The following is a 20,928-nucleotide window of genomic DNA, read 5'->3' as shown; positions in this document are numbered from 1 at the left end:
TATAATTAAGGTGTTGCATACAGATCAGTAGGTCGGTCCATGACGTCCTGGGATACAGTTCAGTAAATCAATCTATGACGTCATTATAAAATAGAATTAATTAATCATCATGCGTGCTAACAAATCTATAAAGTTTCCTAAATTAGTAATACATTAAGATATGATACAATTACAAGAAAGTTCATGTCACATACATTACAAAATGTTTTTTAAAGATTATAGTTATCTGGATGTGTCTTTTAATTGAAAAACACATTTTAAAAAGAAGTTACGGTAAATATGTAACAATTATCTAGTTATCACTTTTGTAATTTAGTTTTCTAGATCGCATGGAGGTTCTGTTGCTTAATTAGGTATGGAATTTTATTAGTTATTAAGATACATGTGTAATGTGGACCATTTCTACACAATTGCAAGTTCGTGATAGATAGTTATCAATGATTGGTTTTCGCGAACAAGAAGAGCAGCTTGCAAACAAAATATAGATGCAGGGCAGTGTTAATAGTTTGTAACGAACAAGGTACGGACGGCAGCTATCTGCTTTACGCACATTCGTCATAATTAGAATACTCTTTTTCTGCATTATAGAAAGTTGTTCAGCCTCGACACTATCACCACAAAGAACTACAGCGTACCGAAGCCATGTGCACGCGTAGTATGCAGATAATGTATACTCGAAGTGTATTCTTTCTTTGTATGTTAAGCATATACAAATTTCCACATTTTCGTTTTAATATTTTGTATATGGATCTTCTAATTCATGCCCACATCTATGGCTATACTTAACAAATTGAATACGCGACCTCTTCAATATTACATGATGCAGTGTCTAACTTAGTTCCAATGGTTTATTTTTGTGGGTGGGTTATATGATTTTGGTCTTTTTCAAGTTCATTTCTAAGTTATGTTCACCGACGCATTTCGGTACGGAACTAAAAATGTTCTGAAGTTGTGACCTACATTCGGAGTTGTTATTGCTACTAAACAATAGAGAGGCTTTGTCAGCAAACATAACGCAGGTTGTGTCTGTGTTAAGTATTTTTGGCAGGTCTTTAACAGGTATATGTCAGAAATAGTAGGCATCCACCAACGCTTCCCTGAAGTAGGTATTAAGCAAATAATATGACGCGATTTTGATGTCACAGTTTTTAATTCCTCCTTATCAACGTGGTCTACTTGGACGCATTGCTTACGGTTTCCGAGGTACGATTTGGTTTGAACCAATTATACGCAGTGCCGCGTATTCCCATCCCGTACAATCTACAGAGTAAGATTTCGTGTGATACTTTTTTATACGCTTATGTCATGGCTAGCAAAAATCCTAAATTATGTGTTCTGTTGTCTAGATGTTCTGTATGTATTGATAAAAAAAAAGGTAAACGATAAAATGCTGCACTTTACGAAAAAGTTGTCTTAGACTCGATTTATTAAGATAAGGTCGGGTAAGAGTGCGATAGGACGATATTGGTTTGGATTGATTACGTCACCGTTTGTAAATATGGGTTTAATAATGGATATTTTAAGTAAGTCCGGGAATATGCCTTGATTAAATAACTTGTTAATCAGTTTTGTCAGTGGCTGTGCTAACTTTATAAGAACGGGCGGCATTTCGTCGACTCCAAGACTATTTTTATTTTTGAGTTGCCTTACAATTTTTATTGTTTCGGTCACCGGCTGTAAGAATATTGAGTTGGTGGCGGGTTATGCACACGACGCGCGCGGTCTGTTAATGCTCCAGCTTTATTAAATAATAGAGCTACCTGTTCTAGCGCTGATTGATAAACAACTGTTGTCTGTATATATGACCTATGGGAACATATCGTAACATATCGTGTAGGCGGTACCCTAAAACCAGATTTAATGGCTAGTTACCTATGCAGGTGGTTATGGTGTAGTTAGTTAACTTGTAAGTGCTATGTTGTTCGTGAACCTGATGTTTCATTACCTGAGTACGCGAAGAACGATCTAGTTGCCACGTTATTACCTACGTATATTTAATATTATACTGCGTACACTAGAGCTTGATCCTATGATAATTGGTTTGGATAAATAAAATAAAAATATATATGTTTTGTATGGTAGGTATCATTGGGAACAAGACAAACAAACCACATGAGATTTGTTATTGAGTTCATTGCAAATGGATACTAAGACCAATATGTTACTGGTACCATGTAGGTTTGGAGGTGGTATGTTATAGCTAGACCCAATGTCTAATGAGCCAAATTATGTGTGCTCGCTTTGATTATTTAGTTAGATTATATGTCGAGCCATGTAGGTGTGCTGCTTATGAGTGCGGACATGTAGGTGTGCTGCTTATGAGTGCGGACATGTAGGTGTGCTGCAGAGTTGCGTTAAAGATTTTAAAGTTTAAAGAGTTTAGTTAAAGATTTTAAAGTTTAAAGAGTTGAGTTAAAGATTTAAAGTTTAATGAGTTGAGTTTAAAGATTAGTTTAATGATTTTAAAGTGTTGAGTTTAAAGATTAGTTTAATGATTTTAAAGTATTGAGTTTAAAGATTAGTTTAATGATTTTAAAGAGTTTTGAGTTTAAAGATTTTGAGTTTAATGATTTTAAAGTTTAGTTTAATTTAATGATTTTAAAGTTTAAAGAGTTTTGAGTTGAGTTTAAAGGTTTTAAAGTTTAAAGAGTTTTGAGTTGAGTTTAAAGGTTTTAAAGAGTGCGGCCATGCAGTGTGCTGCTAGAAAGTCTACAGCCATGTAGATGTGCTGTTTATGAGTGCGGTCATGTAGTGCGCAGCTAGAAAGTCTACAGCCATGTAGATGTGCTGTTATGAGTGCGGACATGTAGGTGTGCTGCCAGAGTCCACGGATGTAGTATTTTGTACGAGCTTAGTTTAAAGAGTTTTAAATAGTTGTTTAAAGGTTTAAGAGTTCAAAGAGTTCAAAGAGTTCAAAGAGTTCAAAGAGTTCAAAGAGTGCAAAGAGTTCAAAGAGTTCAAAGAGTTCAAAGAGTTCAAAGAGTAAAAAGAGTAAAAAGAGTAAAAAGTTAAAAGTTCAAAAAGTTCAAAAGTTCAAAAAGTTCAAAAAGTTCAAAAAGTTCAAAAAGTTTATAAATAGTCTGATCAATGAGTCTAAAGAATCACTTTCCTTGTGTAGGTGATATGCTATAGCCGCTATAGGTAGGTAGGTACAATTAGTGTAAATTAGAGAGTGAGTAACCGTCAAACAATAATGATGTGCTAAATTTGATTAATATATGTTTATACATGTATGTTATGGGAAGGAAAATTGTTTGATTGAAGTAAGTACCTATAAGTACATATAAGTAGATATGTACAAGTGCTGAATTTAAACACGGTAAAGCATTGGTATGCTGTGCAGGGTGAAAAAAATATATTTTAACAACCAATCATGCAGCGCACTGAAATTTAATTACAGGGAAAAATGAGGTCAGCGACGGTGGACAGATGACGCGGAACACTGCGACAGCCGAGCGTGAGGTGCCTAAAGACAGATGTCGTCACCACAGGAGACGCTGACGTGGGTAGCTTCTCTCTGATGACTCTTACGAAGAAGGACCGCGGGAGTTAAGGCCACGCTCACATCAAGTTTGTAGCTAGTATTGTAATCGTACACCTTTGAAGGGTTACAATGATGTAAGTGACCAAATTAATTTGATTTCAGAGAGAAAACGTTAGATAGTTACAACTGTTAATTACATTATGCCTAATTAAGCCGTTAATGTAATTACGTAGCTTCTAAAACATTATTTCCATAAAACAGTTCCTATGTCTAAAATTTGAACGTAGTAAATTTAATCACGACCATATAAAGAGATTAGTTAATTATCGATGTCAATTGCTAAATGCTGTGAAAGTTTGTTTCATTATTTCTATTTTAATGTATCAGGCTAAATGTTGGTGATCGCACCATGTTTGTTAGAGAACTTAATTGAAAAAAAGTGTTTTACAGTACTAAAATCAATGCAATAAATTTGGGTTTATTCTATAGGTACTTGCCGATAGTAATGTGTCTATAATCCTACGTGTAATTAAGGTAAACATCATAATCAGCCAATCGATAATGCGCTGGTCAACTCACAAGTATGATGATTATGTAGCTAAAATGACTAATCGTTTGAGGATTTATGATGTTGTAAAGTAAAGGGGTCGATAGTGTGGTTAATAGACCTCTTTCTTTTTTTTTTATTATTAATGTACATATATTTCGTGAACCTTTTCATGGTTTGTAGTGTAAATAAGTCTTTAAATATCCCTTTTTAAGTAACATTAATATTAGTCTGAAGAATAAATAAGTAACATTTACATCTGCAATACCTGCTACCATGAATAAATTAAATAATTGTTTAAATTATTTTTAGCGAAATTACCGTTTGTAGTTTACCTCTATTTGAGTTGCTGTAATTCTTTGTATTATTTTATTGTAATCAGGTGTACAATGAAAAGTATTGGTATTGTATAAACAGACTTCTGTTATCTAAAATAGGATTGGAAAGGAATTAGGCAACACGGCCGAGTGTGATATTATTGTTGATCGTGCACCGGAGGTAGCACGCAGTCGGATGGCCGAGTGTGATATTTCATAAGATTTTGAGAATTAATTATAATTATTTAGTGTAAGTTAGGTTTAACTAATGGCATTCAGTGGGTAGTGATTGAAAATATGATCAGTGTTTACCCGAATATTTGTTAATTAATCTGTCGGTACTCGCGAAAATGACCCTTCTCTCCTACCCGCCAATTCTAATGATAGAAAAGTATAAATATAACGTACCATGGGGTGGAAGACTCATTCTCGCTTGGCGCTGGAACGAGTAACACTAAATTTAGCACGAAGGTTACTGCTTGTGAACTTAAGATTGTTTAAGAGTGTACGTAGAAGTAAGTAGTTGGAGTAAATTAAAAGTAAATAATTGTACCAAGGACTTTGATTCATCACATTTCTCATCATCAATGATAATAAAATTGAGTTTATACACCCAGATATGTTTTCTGGTTTGACGAAATTGAAGTATTTATACTTGAATCGTAACAAATTAACTTACGTAGACGATAAAGTGTTTGCGATGGCGTCGTTGAACAGTTTAACGACAATATCGGTCAGAGATAATTTGCTGGAGTCGGTGGCGCCGGGAGCGTTTCGGGGCACTCGGCTACAAGAGTTGTATTTACAAGGCAACAAGCTCGCACATCTGCCTGAGGATTTCTTCGCCACCGACGGAGCGCGGCTGACATGGTTCTGTTATCACCAAAACCCTTGGCGATGCGCGTACTTGGACAAAATAGTGACAAGGAAAAACGAAGTGGATCTGAAATGTGTTTACTTTGGAGAAAAACCGGTGTGCTCGCCATAATTATTGACAGATATAATGCATAATATGTATATACTAGGTCAACCAAATCTTGTCAGTAAATAGGAACAAAAAAACAATACTCATCCTTTTCTTTTGAGTGCTAGTACTAGTGTTAGACAAAGATAGTATGATTGTGTCTGTCTATGTTTGAAATCAAACAGACCTTTGACACACTATATCTGAAATGTGGTGAGAAAGAGAAGTTTATTAAGCAGTATCTCTACAATGTTTTCAATGCCACAAGTTTTAAATGCATTTTAATTACACTTTGCGACTTTCATTTCAAAAGCAAAATTGATTTTATAATCCTTAAAATTTTGGATTATTGTTACAATTCAAACTCAACTAATGTTGCTACTATGTTCCGCCTTTAGTTCTATTTTACATGTTTAATAACTACAATTTCATGGATAGGTAGCAGGTGGGTATATCATAATTTTGGTATTCTAATTAAAATGCCTAAATATGACCCCTTTCATATTGTTACGTATTAATTACTTAAAATTTGGCTTTTACAAGGGTTTACATATTCACAACTCTATCCTAAGTACAGTCACAGTTGGGGTACAAATGGACTGCTTAATTACTACGCCAAGAGCCACATATTGGAGGGTTATGGCCAATTATAAAGTTTACACCCCCCACCATAAGTAGACCTGCGGATCCTTTACTATTCAATGGAAAAGCTCAAAGAAGGGAGTTCAAGATAATCTGGACGTAGTCACCCTCGCTGGTCCAAAACTAAATCTCAAAGTTTGGCAAACTGTGTCCGTTAGGTGTTTCCATTTTGTTAGGTGTGAAAAGTCTGCATTGTTTAAGTACCTAATTTAGTACATTTAGAGTCATAAGGTAGAGCGTAGCAATTACAATACTCTACTTCTACAAGTATATACTACATCAAATTTCATCAAACAATTAGGGAGACCGAGCTTCGCTCGGAAAATATATAAAAACTCTAAAATGCGCGTTTTCCTAAAGAAGACCTAGCTAGACCCATATAGCAAATTTCGTCTAAATCGTTAGAGCCGTTTCCGAGATCCCCGAAATATATATAAATAAATAAATATAATTATACCTATAGAAGAATTGCTCGTTTAAAGATAAGATTTATGACAGCTTAAGCTGTGAAAAGTGTGGAAGATTGGTTCAAATATTCTCTAATTTTATACAACTTCAAGTTAAAAATGTTATTTTCTGAAATTATTATCATAAAAACTTACTCGTGTAAAAGATGCGGCCTTGACAAGTAATCGCTGGCGAGGAAACGAAATTCAGCCGGTTTATGTTGATCAGACCTTTCCGTGACCTTTGGAAACTCAGTCAGCCGTTTTGGGTTATTTTTAAATACGTCAAGAAAGCTTTATCTACTCGTATACCCTGAATTTCGGTGGCAGATATTGACTAGTTAAAAAATACTTTTTAGTCGAATTATTAGCAGTCTATATTCGTATGTGGGTTCAGTCGGACCAAATTAACTCTGCTCATAGTTAGTGACAAAGTGTGGGAATGTCACCAAAACGGACGAACTCCTATGAAAATATAACGTTTATAAAGTGGCATCCCAACATCTTTCTCACTTCAAAGTTTTTGTAGAATTAGCTTGATCTGACTCAACATACGTTTGTGTTGTGTTTTTCACCGTAGGTACCATCACAGAATAAATAACAGTACCTACTAGGTACAGAAGATTCACTCTCCAACAAAACGCGTCGATTACGACAGACATATATAGGGTTTGAGATCCGGATATCCGGATATCCGTCAAATCTAAGATCCGGATCCAACGTCTCATAGGATCCGGATATTTCGGATCTCACGGATCCGTTAAATATTGCATTGGTCGCGTTATTGGTACGTGATAACGTCATAAAATAAATACAAATATTGCTTAAACTAAACAGTAGTAACAGTAACAGTATTAAAACGAGCTACCTGCATGCCTCCTGACTGGAATAAGGGTAAATATTTGTATGTTTTAAAGTAATTGTTATCAGGTTTTCGCTCAGTCGCCTTTGGGTCGTCTACCTGGAACATCATTAGTGCTTGTGCGTGTTGTTATCAGTGACTTTTTTGTGTTATCGTGTCAGTTCCCAGTCTTCTGTTAACATAAATAACATGTGCTTGATGTGCTGCTGAGTAACTAATATTGATATTTTTTTCTCGTTATTAAGAAGCTGTAGCCCAAATTTCTTAATTTCCCGAAACTTTTGTAGTAATTTTATATTATTTTGCAGTAATTAACTGGATTTATATATACCTATAATGGAAGATTGTTGTAATGGGGACTGAATAAATGAGTTAGATACTTTTTCTAAGCCATTTTTCTCAGTCGAACGACTGAAGGTATAGCTATTTTACCAAGGTAAAGGAAGTACGTTTTTTAATAGTATAAATTATATCACACCGCACCGGTAGAAAATAATAAAAGTACATAAATGTAACTTTTTCTCCATTTTCTATTTTGTGAGCTTATAATGGCAAATTTAAGAAAAAACGCCGAAGTTAAAGCGGTGTTTTTAGGCACCTTTAGAATTAATGGAAAAATATCTGTAATTCAAACACAATTTATATTGTAAATGAATGAATAAATAATAATAAATAATCACTGACCATCCAGCCTCTAGACTCAACTTAGGCCAATTCTTTCATGAAACCGATGCTGCCAAAAATACAGGGGTGCGGGGGACGAGGTGAGCGAGTCCCGTGCCGTGATTGGTCCGTTCAAACACACGTGGGCGTCAGACAGAAATATCTGCCGGGCGCTAGTGATGTGACACGTTGAATAATAACATTGTCAATCACGGTCAATAATGTAATAACAGTAATAATATGCAAGCATGTTTTGAATGCTATGTTGATTCGTTCGTTCGAAAACATTAACCCATAACGTTGTGGTTTCGTTAGCAGGTGTATCTGCTTTATATAATTAATTTAAAAATAAACTATTGGTAAAAAGGCGTCTTATGGGATTTAGAGAAGCGCGAGACGAGACGAGATGCGGATGCGGATATTCGCAACATCCCTGCTTGGAAGCACTTCATTCACGCAGCTCGCCCTTCGGCCTCGCTTTAAATTACTGAGGGTTGCACGCTTGGAAGTCGGGGTGAAGGCTTCGGGCCTTCGGCGGGTCAGCCTTCGGGCCTTCGGCGGGTCAGCCTTCGGCTTCCAGCCTGATATTCGCCCTTCGGGTTCGCTTAACCTACTTGGAAATTTTCCTTTGCCCGTGTCCGCCGCCATTTTGAGTGTTAATAAAAAATAATTCACATACTAATCTTGGGCCCCTAAGCTCGCCGCATGCCAAATCTCAACGCGCTCAGACCAACTTGAAAAAAAAAATCATATCATAATCATAATCATAATTCTTTATTGCAACCATGGTATTACAAGGTGTTCTTATGTTAGTTAGTACATTTTGAAACTTTTAAAATGCAATTTGTGTTGTCTCGGGCCCTCTATGGCATTTGGTCGAGCACCCCCCACCTATCTCTCACCTTTGAAGCTTTTCATAAAAAATAAGTGGCCATTTTTACCGCCATATTGGTTTTATTAAAAAAAAATCCATAGGAATACAGCTAGGTGACCCCGAGTTTTCGTGACCAAAATTTTAGCGCGCTGGGAGCATTTTGAAAAATGATCGCTATTTTGAATCCGCCATTTTGAAAAAATAATGGCGGCTTCAGAAACTGTCAGCGTCCCTCTATGACATTTGAAAAGTTTTCCTCGATTTGTGGCTTTTCTAGCCGGAAATTTTTTTTTGCTTCCATATAAGCTTTTGATCCTCAATAGGAATGGGATCGATTGGCATAAAAAAAAAAGTTTGTCAAAAATGACCTTTTTCTCGTATCCTGTATGTTTTTTCCAAAATCTGTAAATGCCAATCTTCATTAATTTGAAATCGAGGGAAGGTCTCTTAAGACCGTTTTCTCGTAGCAGTACGGGATCTGGTAGCTGCCCTCACTGAGCCAAAAAGAACATCCACCCTGTATTCCCGGTATCCTACTATACCCACCCATTAAAAACACCCTGTATAATTCTATTAAGAGCTATTACATGGTTTAAATCAAATATTTATTTGTTATTATGTAAATGAAATGTTATTTAACACAATCTAACTAAATGAAGTTTTAAAATTATTTGGCCGAATGTTCAAGTATCATTGCCATGTTGGCAGTCGTACACAGAAAAAAAGCAAAAATTAAAAACTTAAACCGACGCCCACTATTCTCAACATGAATGGAATCAAAATAATGCATTTTAAATTGCAACCGTGTGTTTTTGTATAAAATTGGTCTTGTGATTAATTTAAATTTGCAATGTTTTTATAATCGCTAAAAGTAATACGAGTACCTATGTAGTGCTGAATTGACAATATCGTTTATGTTCAAGGGAAAATTGGTACCTGACCGTAAGTGTAATTCTCATATTATTTATTTGTTTTATAGTGAATTTTTCGCAAATACCTATGCGATTTGAATTGAATTACCTTGTCAATAGTAAACAATCACATTCTATGGATATGGACATCACTAGTTTGGGCTTAGGAATGTCACGTAATAAAAGACAAGAAAGGATGTATACGGATGCAGCGCGATAGAAAGAGACTTTCTTAAAAGACGTCATCGAGTTTCAAGCGCTGTCAAATTTGATGAGACGCTTAAATTAAAATATTTTTTATCCAAATCTCTAAAAAATCGGCTTACCTGTGAAATGAAATGCCATTTTTTTGTACACCAGAGTTTTTAGTGTTCTTGCCACACAATTTGACACAACAATAATGCATTTTTGATAGCAAAAACTTCTTCGAGCTACCGAAGTTTCTAGACCGAGCCCGGTCCGCCGACTGAAGTAAGCGGTGTAGGCGTGACTCGAAGATGGAGTAACGCTACCGTATGTGTGGCAGAGGGGGTAGCGCGACTATGCTATGTCTAGAGGCTGGATGGTCAGTGTAAATAATTCTTCTGAGCAGATATATAGAAATAAATTTGCTTTAATTACTTCATTTTTGGCGTTTTCGGTTACAAATCGACTACGGCCTCCTAAAAAAAATGCATAATATTATTAATAGGAATACCTAATTAAGACTACACTGAATATCTTATTATACATATTTATATCGTTTTGAGATAATAATAATAATAATTAATAATTGTAATTAACTAAAATATGAACATTTTACTAGCTGTTCCTTGTATGTAAGTTGTAAATTTCGTCACCTTTCTTGATACAGATCCGTATTATCCGAATTATCCGGATATCCGGATCCGTCAAATTTGAATATCCGAAATATCCGGATCCGAAAAATTGACGGATCTTGCAAACGCTAGACATATATGACCGCTAGATGGCGCAAGCGCCAGCGGACGTCCGTTCCGTAGCGGTGCGCGGCAACTATGGCTAGACACCAAAATTGGTGTGGGCCGCATGTACTTGAAGCGACGCGACGAAATCGCGGAGGGAGCCACGCCTGGTATCGTCAAAATTATTAAGCCAATTTTGGTGATTAAGTTGTCACTGTCAATAGATGTTGTATGTCATTTAATATCTATGCTAGGAGAAGATTAAAAAAAGCGGCCAAGTGCGAGTCGGACTCGCCCATGAAGGGTTCCGTATTTAGGGGATTTGTGACGTATTAAAAAAAACTACTTACTAGATCTTGTTCAAACCAATTTTTGGTGGAAGTTTTCATGGTAATGTACATCATATATTTTTTTTTAGTTTTATCATTCTCTTATTTTAGAAGTTACAGGGGGGGGGGACACATTTTACCACTTTGGAAGTGTCTCTCGCGCAAACTATTCAGTTTAGAAAAAAATGATATTAGAAACCTCAATATCATTTTTAAAGACCTATCCATAGATACCCCACACGTATGGGTTTGATGAAAAAAATTTTTTTGAGTTTCAATTCTAAGTATGGGGAACCCCAAAAAAAAATTTTTTTTCTATTTTTGTATGAAAATCTTAATGCGGTTCACAGAATACATCTACTTACCAAGTTTCAACAGTATAGTTCTTATAGTTTCGGAAAAAAGTGGCTGTGACATACGGACGGACAGACGGATAGACGGACAGACAGACAGACAGACAGACATGACGAATCTATAAGGGTTCCGTTTTTTTCCATTTGGCTACGGAACCCTAAAAATGACTGGTCTTGCGAAAAAAATGTAGTCTGGTGTGATCTGGTTAAAGTTTTATACCTAATAATCGTTTTGCATGTTACCATGAGAAGATTGAAGCAGTTTCCAAACACCAGCCGGCCTATTATGGATAGCTTTATCCATCTTTATCCACGTGATAAAATAACTGTCACTGTTTAACACCGTGGGATAGAAAGTGACGGACACCGTTTTATCACGCTGTCACGTAGACAAGAACCACCATCATATCCGTACTGTAATATTATCGAATAATGATAAAATATTAACGAGTTTGTAGTCCCCAAATTCTCATTTATAGCAATAAAATAAATTGAATATCGAAGTAAAATTGATTTCAAACTTGTCATTCTCTGACCTAGATGTAACTTCTTATTAATTTAGCCTATTGGTACAGAATGTTTATTTAATTAATATTCTTGGAGGGGTGAATATGTACCTAGGTCACAATAAATAGTAAATACCTAATATAACTGTAATGTTGTATTGTTTTATTATATGTGACGTTATCTATGAAAAGGGGCCTTATTGTCGATGGCGCTTACGCCATTATTAACGATGCTCCGATATGAACACAGTGCCGCGCGCCGCTGTGCGGCGTAAGCGCCATCGACTAAGGTCCCTTTTCATAAATAATGCCCCATATTAAAATAATAAGCTGTTTCATCCACTTCGGAGATTCATGGCTAGCCTAATCAGCGACAACCTGACGTCCGACCGAAGCAGGGAGGTCCCTGGTTAAAATCCTGGTAAAGGCATTTATTAGCTGGTTCATTACGTATAGTTCTTGAGTTATAAACGTTTAATTATTTATCAATTTCTAACTATGTATTATTATCTCTGTATAACTTGGATATCTTAGTGACAATATCCAACCGCTTGGCGGTATTGTGTAATATTACTTAGAGACAGACTAATAAGGGTGATATTAATAAAGTTCCTTCCAAGTTGTTATTGTCCCGATTCCTATTATATTACTTCCTTAAGGTGAGTTAATACAGGAATAATATCAAAGGTATTTTGTGACAGGTGTATTAACATGAACATACAGACATCTTACCTATTATTTCTTGAATTGTGCATTCCTGGCAGGTTTGATATTATTGCGAAATAAATAGGTAAGCCAAGGGTATTTATACATATACCTAATCAAGACATATAATACATGATGTCTTCAAAAATGCTTTCCTGATTTCTAGAGCGCGGTGGTCATGGAAAATAATCCGTTGACGGGTGTACCTATTCCCACATATGTGACCTCCGCCATACATGAAGCGGGGACAGGTGGGAATGATCCATATGAATGCATTCCCACTTGTGCCCGGCAGGGTCAAATGGGAATACGCCCGTTGACGTATGATACCTCGCAAATACGTATTGAAGAGGTGAAGTTTTCCTCGCAGTATTCTTAATTAGCATTAGAATTTTAGGATGAAGTTGTTTTATCATGATTAACTTTTCAAACATTAAAACGCGTTTTCTAGTACGGTGAGATCCCTCCTAGAAAGAAAACTTTTAACTAACCATCATTTAAATAGGTACTTACCTAATAACTACCCCATTTTAGCCCCATTCAATATATATCATGTTAATTACATCAAACTTTATTAAATTTTCATTAATTGGCACCTATCCCCGATTCGTTCATTATGCCATACCTTACCCCCATAAAACAATTCAGGCCCATAACTAGTTGGAAACTTAGTGAAATACGATCAATTAAAACTGGGTGTGTTTCCCAATCTGACCCGCGCCGGGCCCTCGCGTTCCCATCGCTTTCTGAACGCAAGCGAGATGATGACTCGAAAATCTTGGCACCCGTGTTACGAGCCAAGTACGGGTTAAACACATTTTAGTAAAAGGTCACTTCTGTGGACGATACAATAAAAGGTAACAACTCTGGTACAACCCATATATCACGTTGTCCTTATTTTAATCTCTAGTACTGAAATAATAATATTATATCCCACCTGTAAGGGTGCAGCATAAAAATCAGCTTTAGGTTCCCTTAACTTTGTGATGAATTTATTTGCATCAATGTCACAATTATGCTTCTCTTCTCATCATGATCGTCAAATATTAATTAAAAAAAAATTAAAATCAATTAATTGTCTCTCCCAATAAGGATCGTCATGAAAAAGTGTCAAACAATTTAATATAAATCAAGCTAAATTTTAAATTTATATCAATGTAAACAATACCTACTTATATGTAAAAATATATGTAGAACATATATTATGGACTATTACAGATAATTTTCAATGCAAACCGTAGAGATAAATAGGTATCTACATATTTGGAAAAGTATTCCAGGGTTGCAGCTACTTTTAGCGCGTTGTTTCATATATTGATGCTGACTGTACTTCTCTACCTGTGATCTGCGCTGTTGTTCGGCAATGAGCCCGGATCTCAAGGTCATGGACAGAAGACCGCTTGTGTTGTTGGTTGATCTGTGACTTCTGTGAGCCCATGTAACATTGGTTTGCCTACGAACACCACACGCCCGCGCTCGCGCACCCATTAGAGATGCATGGCCGACGTTATTTACAGTAAAGTCTCCGGGGAAATTTCGCCGTCCACATTTGGAAACTGGATTCGATGAATGCTGGGATTTTGATTCTTTCCATAATTAATGGTATTTGTTTGACAAATATCGCACTTTATTTGCGAAGTTAAAATGAATGAAAGGGCTTTTAAACCAATGAAATAGACTTCAAAGCAAAAAAATATGTTTGTCTAGCGGATGTACTCTACTGAAGTAAAAACATGTCTGTATAGCGGATGTAATACATAAAGGATTATATTATAATATATGTAGTCATAAGCTAACATAATTGAGAAGTGTCTTTTCAAAAGTGCTTAGTAATTTCTCTATGAAAACCCTTTTGAAAAGTCTCCTCAGTTGACCCCTCCTGCATACAAACTTTATTCTAGATACCTATTTCTGCACTGGCTAGTAATTATTGGGGTCATTCTCTGAGAATATGTCTGCGGTTGCATTTAAGTACCACAAGCCTTTTCATACATTTTGTATGGGTCGCTGCAATTATACTGCGAACATATTTTTAGAGAATGACCCATTGACAACTCGACGTACAATTCATGCTATTTCAGACTAAGCTTTTATTGGGTTTTTCAAACTGCCGCATTTAGGAAAGATAACAACGAAACGTTTATAAACAATCAGAGTCAATATTATATTTTTATATTAAAAGAAAAAGTCGGACGGTGTTCCGAAAGGTCACAAGTCGAGTCTTGCCGGAGGCGGGGAGTTTTTCATTTTGCCTTTAATACCTATAATAAAGAAACTCACATATATATATATATAGGTACATACAAACATGAACGCTGAAAACAATACACTCTTTTTTTGGGCAGTCGTGTAAAAATAGGAATATCGCTCACAGACGTATTCCGCTTGATAAAAATGAATCGTGAATCACATATCAAATCCATCAATCGGTTGTATCATTCAAACATTATGTCAATCACGTACACTTGACGACGTTTAAAGCTAGGATATAAACAAATAATCGTCATTTTCAACATTCAGCCTATAATATTACTTTTCGACATATTTTTATCCTTATTAAACTACCTAAAAGGATTACCATAACTCTGCGGCAATATTTACCAAAGATTTAATTAATTGTATCCCTCCGACTCTTAGTGGGGAACTAATAGAATCGGAAGAACTAAAGTTCCCGGCGGACTCACCGATTGATCGCTCGCTATGGCGCGAGTGATGAGCGGGAAGGCTCCTTTTATTATTTTCTTCCTTTGTTTTATATTAATTTGTTATCTTATACCTTTAAACGAGCAATTCTTGTATATTTATTTAAATTTATACTAGCGACCCGCCCCGGCTTCGCACGGCTTAACAAATTATACTTACATAAACCTTCCTCTTGAATCACTCACTCTATTTAAGAAAACCGCATCAAAATCCGTTGCGTAGTTTTAAAAATCTAAGCATACATACAGACAGACTGACAGCGGGAAGCGAATTTGTTATAAACTATGTAGTGATATATTATATTTCGGGGATCTCGGAAACGGCTCTATTTCGTTTCGATACATATACCTAGAAGATGCTGATGTCAACTTAAGCCAGTCTTCTCCGAGACCACGGGGACAACGCCGTCCTCGAAACGTCGGATGTAAATCTTAAAAACTTAGATACGCGATTAAGTCCCGTTGTACAATTTAATAATGTGTAATAATCGTGAAAGTTTAAATCAGTGACATATACCTAGGTCTCATCTCTGGGAAAACGCGCATTTTTGAGTTTTTATATGTATAATGTGCGTTACGCACAGTATTTCCTATGCGGAGGCGAAATAAAAACAAAACTGTGTTGCTCTGAAAAGAGAATAGGTTTTTTTTATTAACAATTACTTATTCCTAGCTTAGTACATTGACTACAGTTGAACTTAACTAAATATCTTAGATACTCACCTGAAAAGAGAAACAACATTAAAGCTATTATTCCACCAAGTATTTATTTCTAATTTTCTATTGAATTATATTAATCTTATAATTATACGATCGTTACAATGCACATTTTATGAACTCCGTTTGACATTCTGACGTTTAACCTGTCAACTGTCAATATGTCATTGACTGCCACAGATTAAGTCCAAACTGAGGAAAGATGAATGAAGTTAACAATGCTTCATTTACATATGTTTTCCGAGGAAATCTTGGTCCCCCAATTATTTGATATCGATATGATATGAACATGACACGACTCGCAGTGCATCTCGCGCAAATAAAGTACCTAAGTTGAGATTTTAAACTTCAAATAGATCTCCAAAAGTATTAATCTTCATACAACTACAATTATCAATACAATCAATTATTTTTTTAAGGATATTAATCGATTATACGATACTGCCTAGCCCGAGACATATCATATAAATATTCACTTGAATATTTATATGATATGTCTCGGGCTAGGCATATCGTATAATACAAATGGAACTTCACTTACAGGTAAGTTCGTTTAATTTTGTAATTTTATTGCACTCCAGTAACATGAAAGATGCGAAAATAAATGTGTTGCGTGCACCGCGAGTTAAGAGAAATATTTTCTTTGTTTACATCGATGATATTCAATGACTTTCAACGTCTGTTGTCAAAGTCTCCTTGCTAGTAAATTAAATTAGTACTACTCCGCAATAGCGCAAAGGTCAAATTAAGTCTTGTCAGGGTATGCTTTTATTTTCATACCCAAAACATAATTATTTAAAATAATTAGGCTGGAGCGCGACCCTTGCGCCCTGGCACCAGATTGTTACAAACTATTCAGTTTACTGAAATCAGGAACTTTGATTTGAGAAGTTCACTTCAATGTTTATTGGCGATTGTAGGAGTGAAGTAAAGGATCGGATTGATTTAGTGAACTAGGTAGATAAAGGATCCTTTTATAGTTGCGGCTGAAAATTAGAAATTGTTGGCGATATTGACGTTGGGAAGTGGTTGTGAAGTTCTTCAATGCTTTGAATTTATAAATGTAATAGTTTTTTGAAATGGAATACTACCTATCTAGAAATGTCAAAAACAGAGGAACTTACTTAAAATATATGTAAATTTTAAAATTTCAAATCCCCTATACCAGCCATTCTCAAAGTGTGTTCCGCGGAACCCTAGGGTTCCGCAAGAATTTAGAATAATTTAGAACAATAAAATAATTATAATTATTATGCTTATTAATAAAAAAATACACTTCTAAAAACTATTGTTTTATTGTAGGGTTCCATCAAGTATTTCGCTTTCCAAAAGGGTTCCGTCAAAAAAAAAGATTGAGAACCGCTGCCCTATGCCAACAACATACATTTTATGCCAAAATTGCTTTACATAACAATAATACTCCTAAGATTTCTCCTTTTAAAATCGGTTAAAGAAGGTAAACAAAGCAATGGTCACACATAATCTATTCTTAAGTACAAAAATATGAAGTGCAAACAGATATTTTAGGTAGCTACTCGTAAAACTGAATATACTTATACAAATTTTATGTGTAGTTTATTTTGGATAGTCAAAATTGTCAAAAAGTGCGAGATGATGATAAACTCGAAAAAGTTAAATTAGTTCGCTTAAACTTTTTGCAATATCTGCTGAATTTAAACAAAAATATAAAATACACATATTAAGTTTTTAAATTCAAAGCATGAAACATCATTAAAGCTGCAGATTTTTATAAGAGCTCCGACTTTATAAGCACTGCGTCTGGACAAACTTTAAGGCGCACAAAACGTACTAGACGAAGCGAAGGTCCTTGCCCAAGCCCAGGGCTGTCGCAATCGTCCTTGTACCGTACTTTAAACGAATTAAAAGTAATAACAAAGTTCAAAATGTTATCCTAGAGTTTTAACAGCTTTCAACATCTAAATAAAATATTCAAGTAAATAGCCCCAGGGGATTTTAAAGCATCTGAATTTAAATACTTCACCAATACTTGATAGTATAACTAGAAAGTTTTTGTATAAATTTGGATGTTAGTTCGAGTATAAACGGAATTTCTTCACATCTGTCGATCGAAATATTACGATATAATAGATATATGTATAATATTTCTGCGTTGTTTAGCCCTTCGTAATAAAAGGACGTATACGTCAGGTATGTACTTTTGCTTTTACTCGTATGCTTCTTTTTTATTTTATTCTCATGTCATGATAGCCCAATCACCTGTAACTTGAGCTGAGCGTCGTCAGATTTTTCAAACGGCCACATTTATTTAAATATAAAACGGGACCTTTAACATTTTACTTCTTTGTGGTCATATCCGACATCCATTATCGGATCGGACAATGTGACAACGCTCTAAGAGTGTGGTCGACTCTTGTGAGCCATCTGGTGGCAGATTTGTTGGCCTTCGTTAGATAATCTCTCTCCCTCGCGTTTTCCAAAAAAATGTCGTAAGACTCGTAAGCACCGGTCATGCAATTTAACTTATTTCTGCCGTAGGTATTTCCGAACCGATACCACCTTCAAAGTTTGAAGGTGGTAGAAGTGGAAGGTGGAAGTTCAAACCTTCAAGAAAAGAGCGTACTCCCATCTTAAATTTCGGCAACGCACATATACAACCTCTCTGATGTTGCGGGTGTCCATGGGCGACGGTAATTAATCGCTTACCGCGATTAGTCTGCTCTTTCACCTCCTATTATTTCATTAAAAAAAGAAGAAAGAACTTTTGGCAACCCTATAAAAGTACAGTAATGAGCCTTCACGTGTTCTGCCTTTGAAACTAAATATTCCGCTAAGTTAGCGCGTCTAGTACGAATGCAGTCTCGGATTTCTGCCGCTCTCCGTAAAACACACGTTTAAAGTCATTATGAAACTTAACTACGTTTTCTGAACTTGTTTGAAAGGTAGCATTTTGACACTCCACGCTTGTATGAGGCGATGTTTAGTTTATTTAAGCTTACGCGGAGAAAGAAGTGCTTGCTGCAAAATATGAACTTTTTTACCTTAGGACAAAAATAACTTATTTACTACCTACCTTGCTTTACTAGGAGCAAGGTGATTATTTCACTTTTTCTATTGAAAAAAAACTGTCTTTTATAAAAAAAACTGTCCTACGTATGATATACATATAATTTAGCTAGTAGTGTCCAGTAGTGAAAACTAGAGCGTTGTTTGTTTCTACAGGTAGCCCAAAAATACGTTACCATTTTTTAAAAGCCGCATACTTATTACTGACAATTTTAACAAAAGTTTTCGTATGTGTACGAGTATCAAAGCTAAAGGACACTACTTTGAAGACAACACTCTATTTTAATTAAGTTATTAAAATTATTAATGACATTTTGTAAAATACGTCAAGGTATTTTTGAGTAAACCTATAGGTATAGCCGGAAAATCTCTAAAAGAAGGAGAACAGTAGAGAAAAAACGCAAAACTTAGTTATTTAACAAATGAGCAAACTTACAGCCATAATCGAACTTTAAAATACGTCAAATATTAGATATAGAAACGATATCGATCGGATATGTCAGTGTCAAAAAAGCGGCCAAGTGCGAGTCGGACTCGCCCATGAAGGGTTCCGTAATTTATGACGTATTAAAAAAAGTACTTACTAGATCTCGTTCAAACCAATTTTCGGTGGAAGTTTGCATGGTAATGTACATCATGTATTTTTTTTTTGTTTTATTATTTTAGAAGTTACAGGGGGAGGGACACACATTTTACCACTTTGGAAGTGTCTCTCGCGCATAGTTTTCAGTTTAGAAAAAAATGATATTAGAAACCTCAATATCATTTTTGAAGACCTATCCATAGATACCCCACACGTATGGGTTTGATGAAAAAAAATTTTTGAGTTTCAGTTCTAAGTAGGTATGGGGAACCCCCAAAATTTATTGTTTTTTTTTCTCTATTTTTGTGTGAAAATCTTAATGCGGTTCACAGAATACATCTACTTACCAAGTTTCAAAAGTATAGTTCTTATAGTTTCGGAAAAACGTGGCCGTGACACACGGACGGACGGACAGACAGACAGACAGACAATGACGAATCCATAAGGGTTCTGTTTTTGCCATTTGGCTTCGGAACCCTAAAAATACGTTTTGGTTTGAAGAAACGTCACTTTTGACACAGACATATCCGATCCATATCGATTCTATATCTAATATTGACGTATCTTAAAATTCGAATATGGGCCCGATTCGGATTTTGAAATAGACATCTGTTAGATATCTTTTAAACATCGCCAAGATACGATAACGATATGTTTAAGAACTAACCTGTCAAATTTGACATTTGCGCGATTCTGGAGATACTCTTAAATGATTTCCACAAGATGATTCACATCTAATAGATATCTAACTCTATCTAACGTAAAAGTGACATTGGTTGCCCGAATTGCGCTGCAAAAGAGAACTAGTTGAAATCTAAACTATAACTTATCTAGAATGGATCTAGTACGTGTCGTCTCTTGTGAATATCTTGAAGTTCGAATACAGCAGTATGCTGGCTGTTAGCAAACTAAACATACCTCTCAAATGCTGTTGCACGACATTCTGACAGCAAATCTAATTTCGTAGCAAATGTTATCCGTAGCAGTAACGCTACGCCGCTACGGGCTATGGCGTGAACGTCAAGATGGCTGGACCTTACCCCGCCGATCAACTTCGTGATGTCGATCGAGTTGCGATATTTTGCGATATTCAATCAGTCAATATGTCAAACAAAAATATATTTGAGATTCTTACAATGCCCTCTTTCATTTGATATGCAGCAAAATATAGTTTGAAAAACTTTATTTTTAAATTTTCTCATTTACCCCCCAAAAATGGCCTCCATATTTAAAATTCATTTATTTACGTTACACGAACATCTTTGGGTCACAAATTTACATAGGTATGTGTGCCAAATTTCAACTTAATTGGTCCAGTAGTTTCAGAGAAAATAGGGTGTGACAGATGGACGGAC

The 20,928-nt window shown here is 35.6% G+C and overlaps 1 long non-coding RNA gene across 1 annotated transcript in view; it reads left to right on the top strand.

Annotated features, from left to right (window-relative positions):
• The window catches only part of LOC134651500 (uncharacterized), a 125,915-nt gene extending 105,974 nt beyond the window's left edge, over positions 1–19,941 (top strand). Inside the window, exons 2-3 of the long non-coding RNA XR_010097106.1 lie at positions 10,951–11,246; positions 19,834–19,941. This is a non-coding gene — a long non-coding RNA (uncharacterized LOC134651500). The remainder of the gene's footprint in view (positions 1–10,950; positions 11,247–19,833) is intronic.
• The last annotated feature ends 987 nt before the right edge of the window (positions 19,942–20,928 follow it).

This window comes from Cydia amplana, chromosome 10 (genome assembly GCF_948474715.1).
Source record: "Cydia amplana chromosome 10, ilCydAmpl1.1, whole genome shotgun sequence".
Lineage (NCBI taxonomy): Eukaryota > Metazoa > Arthropoda > Insecta > Lepidoptera > Tortricidae > Cydia > Cydia amplana.
Note: the sequence above shows the minus strand (reverse complement) of the source record. Positions and strands in the feature narration are given on the sequence as shown.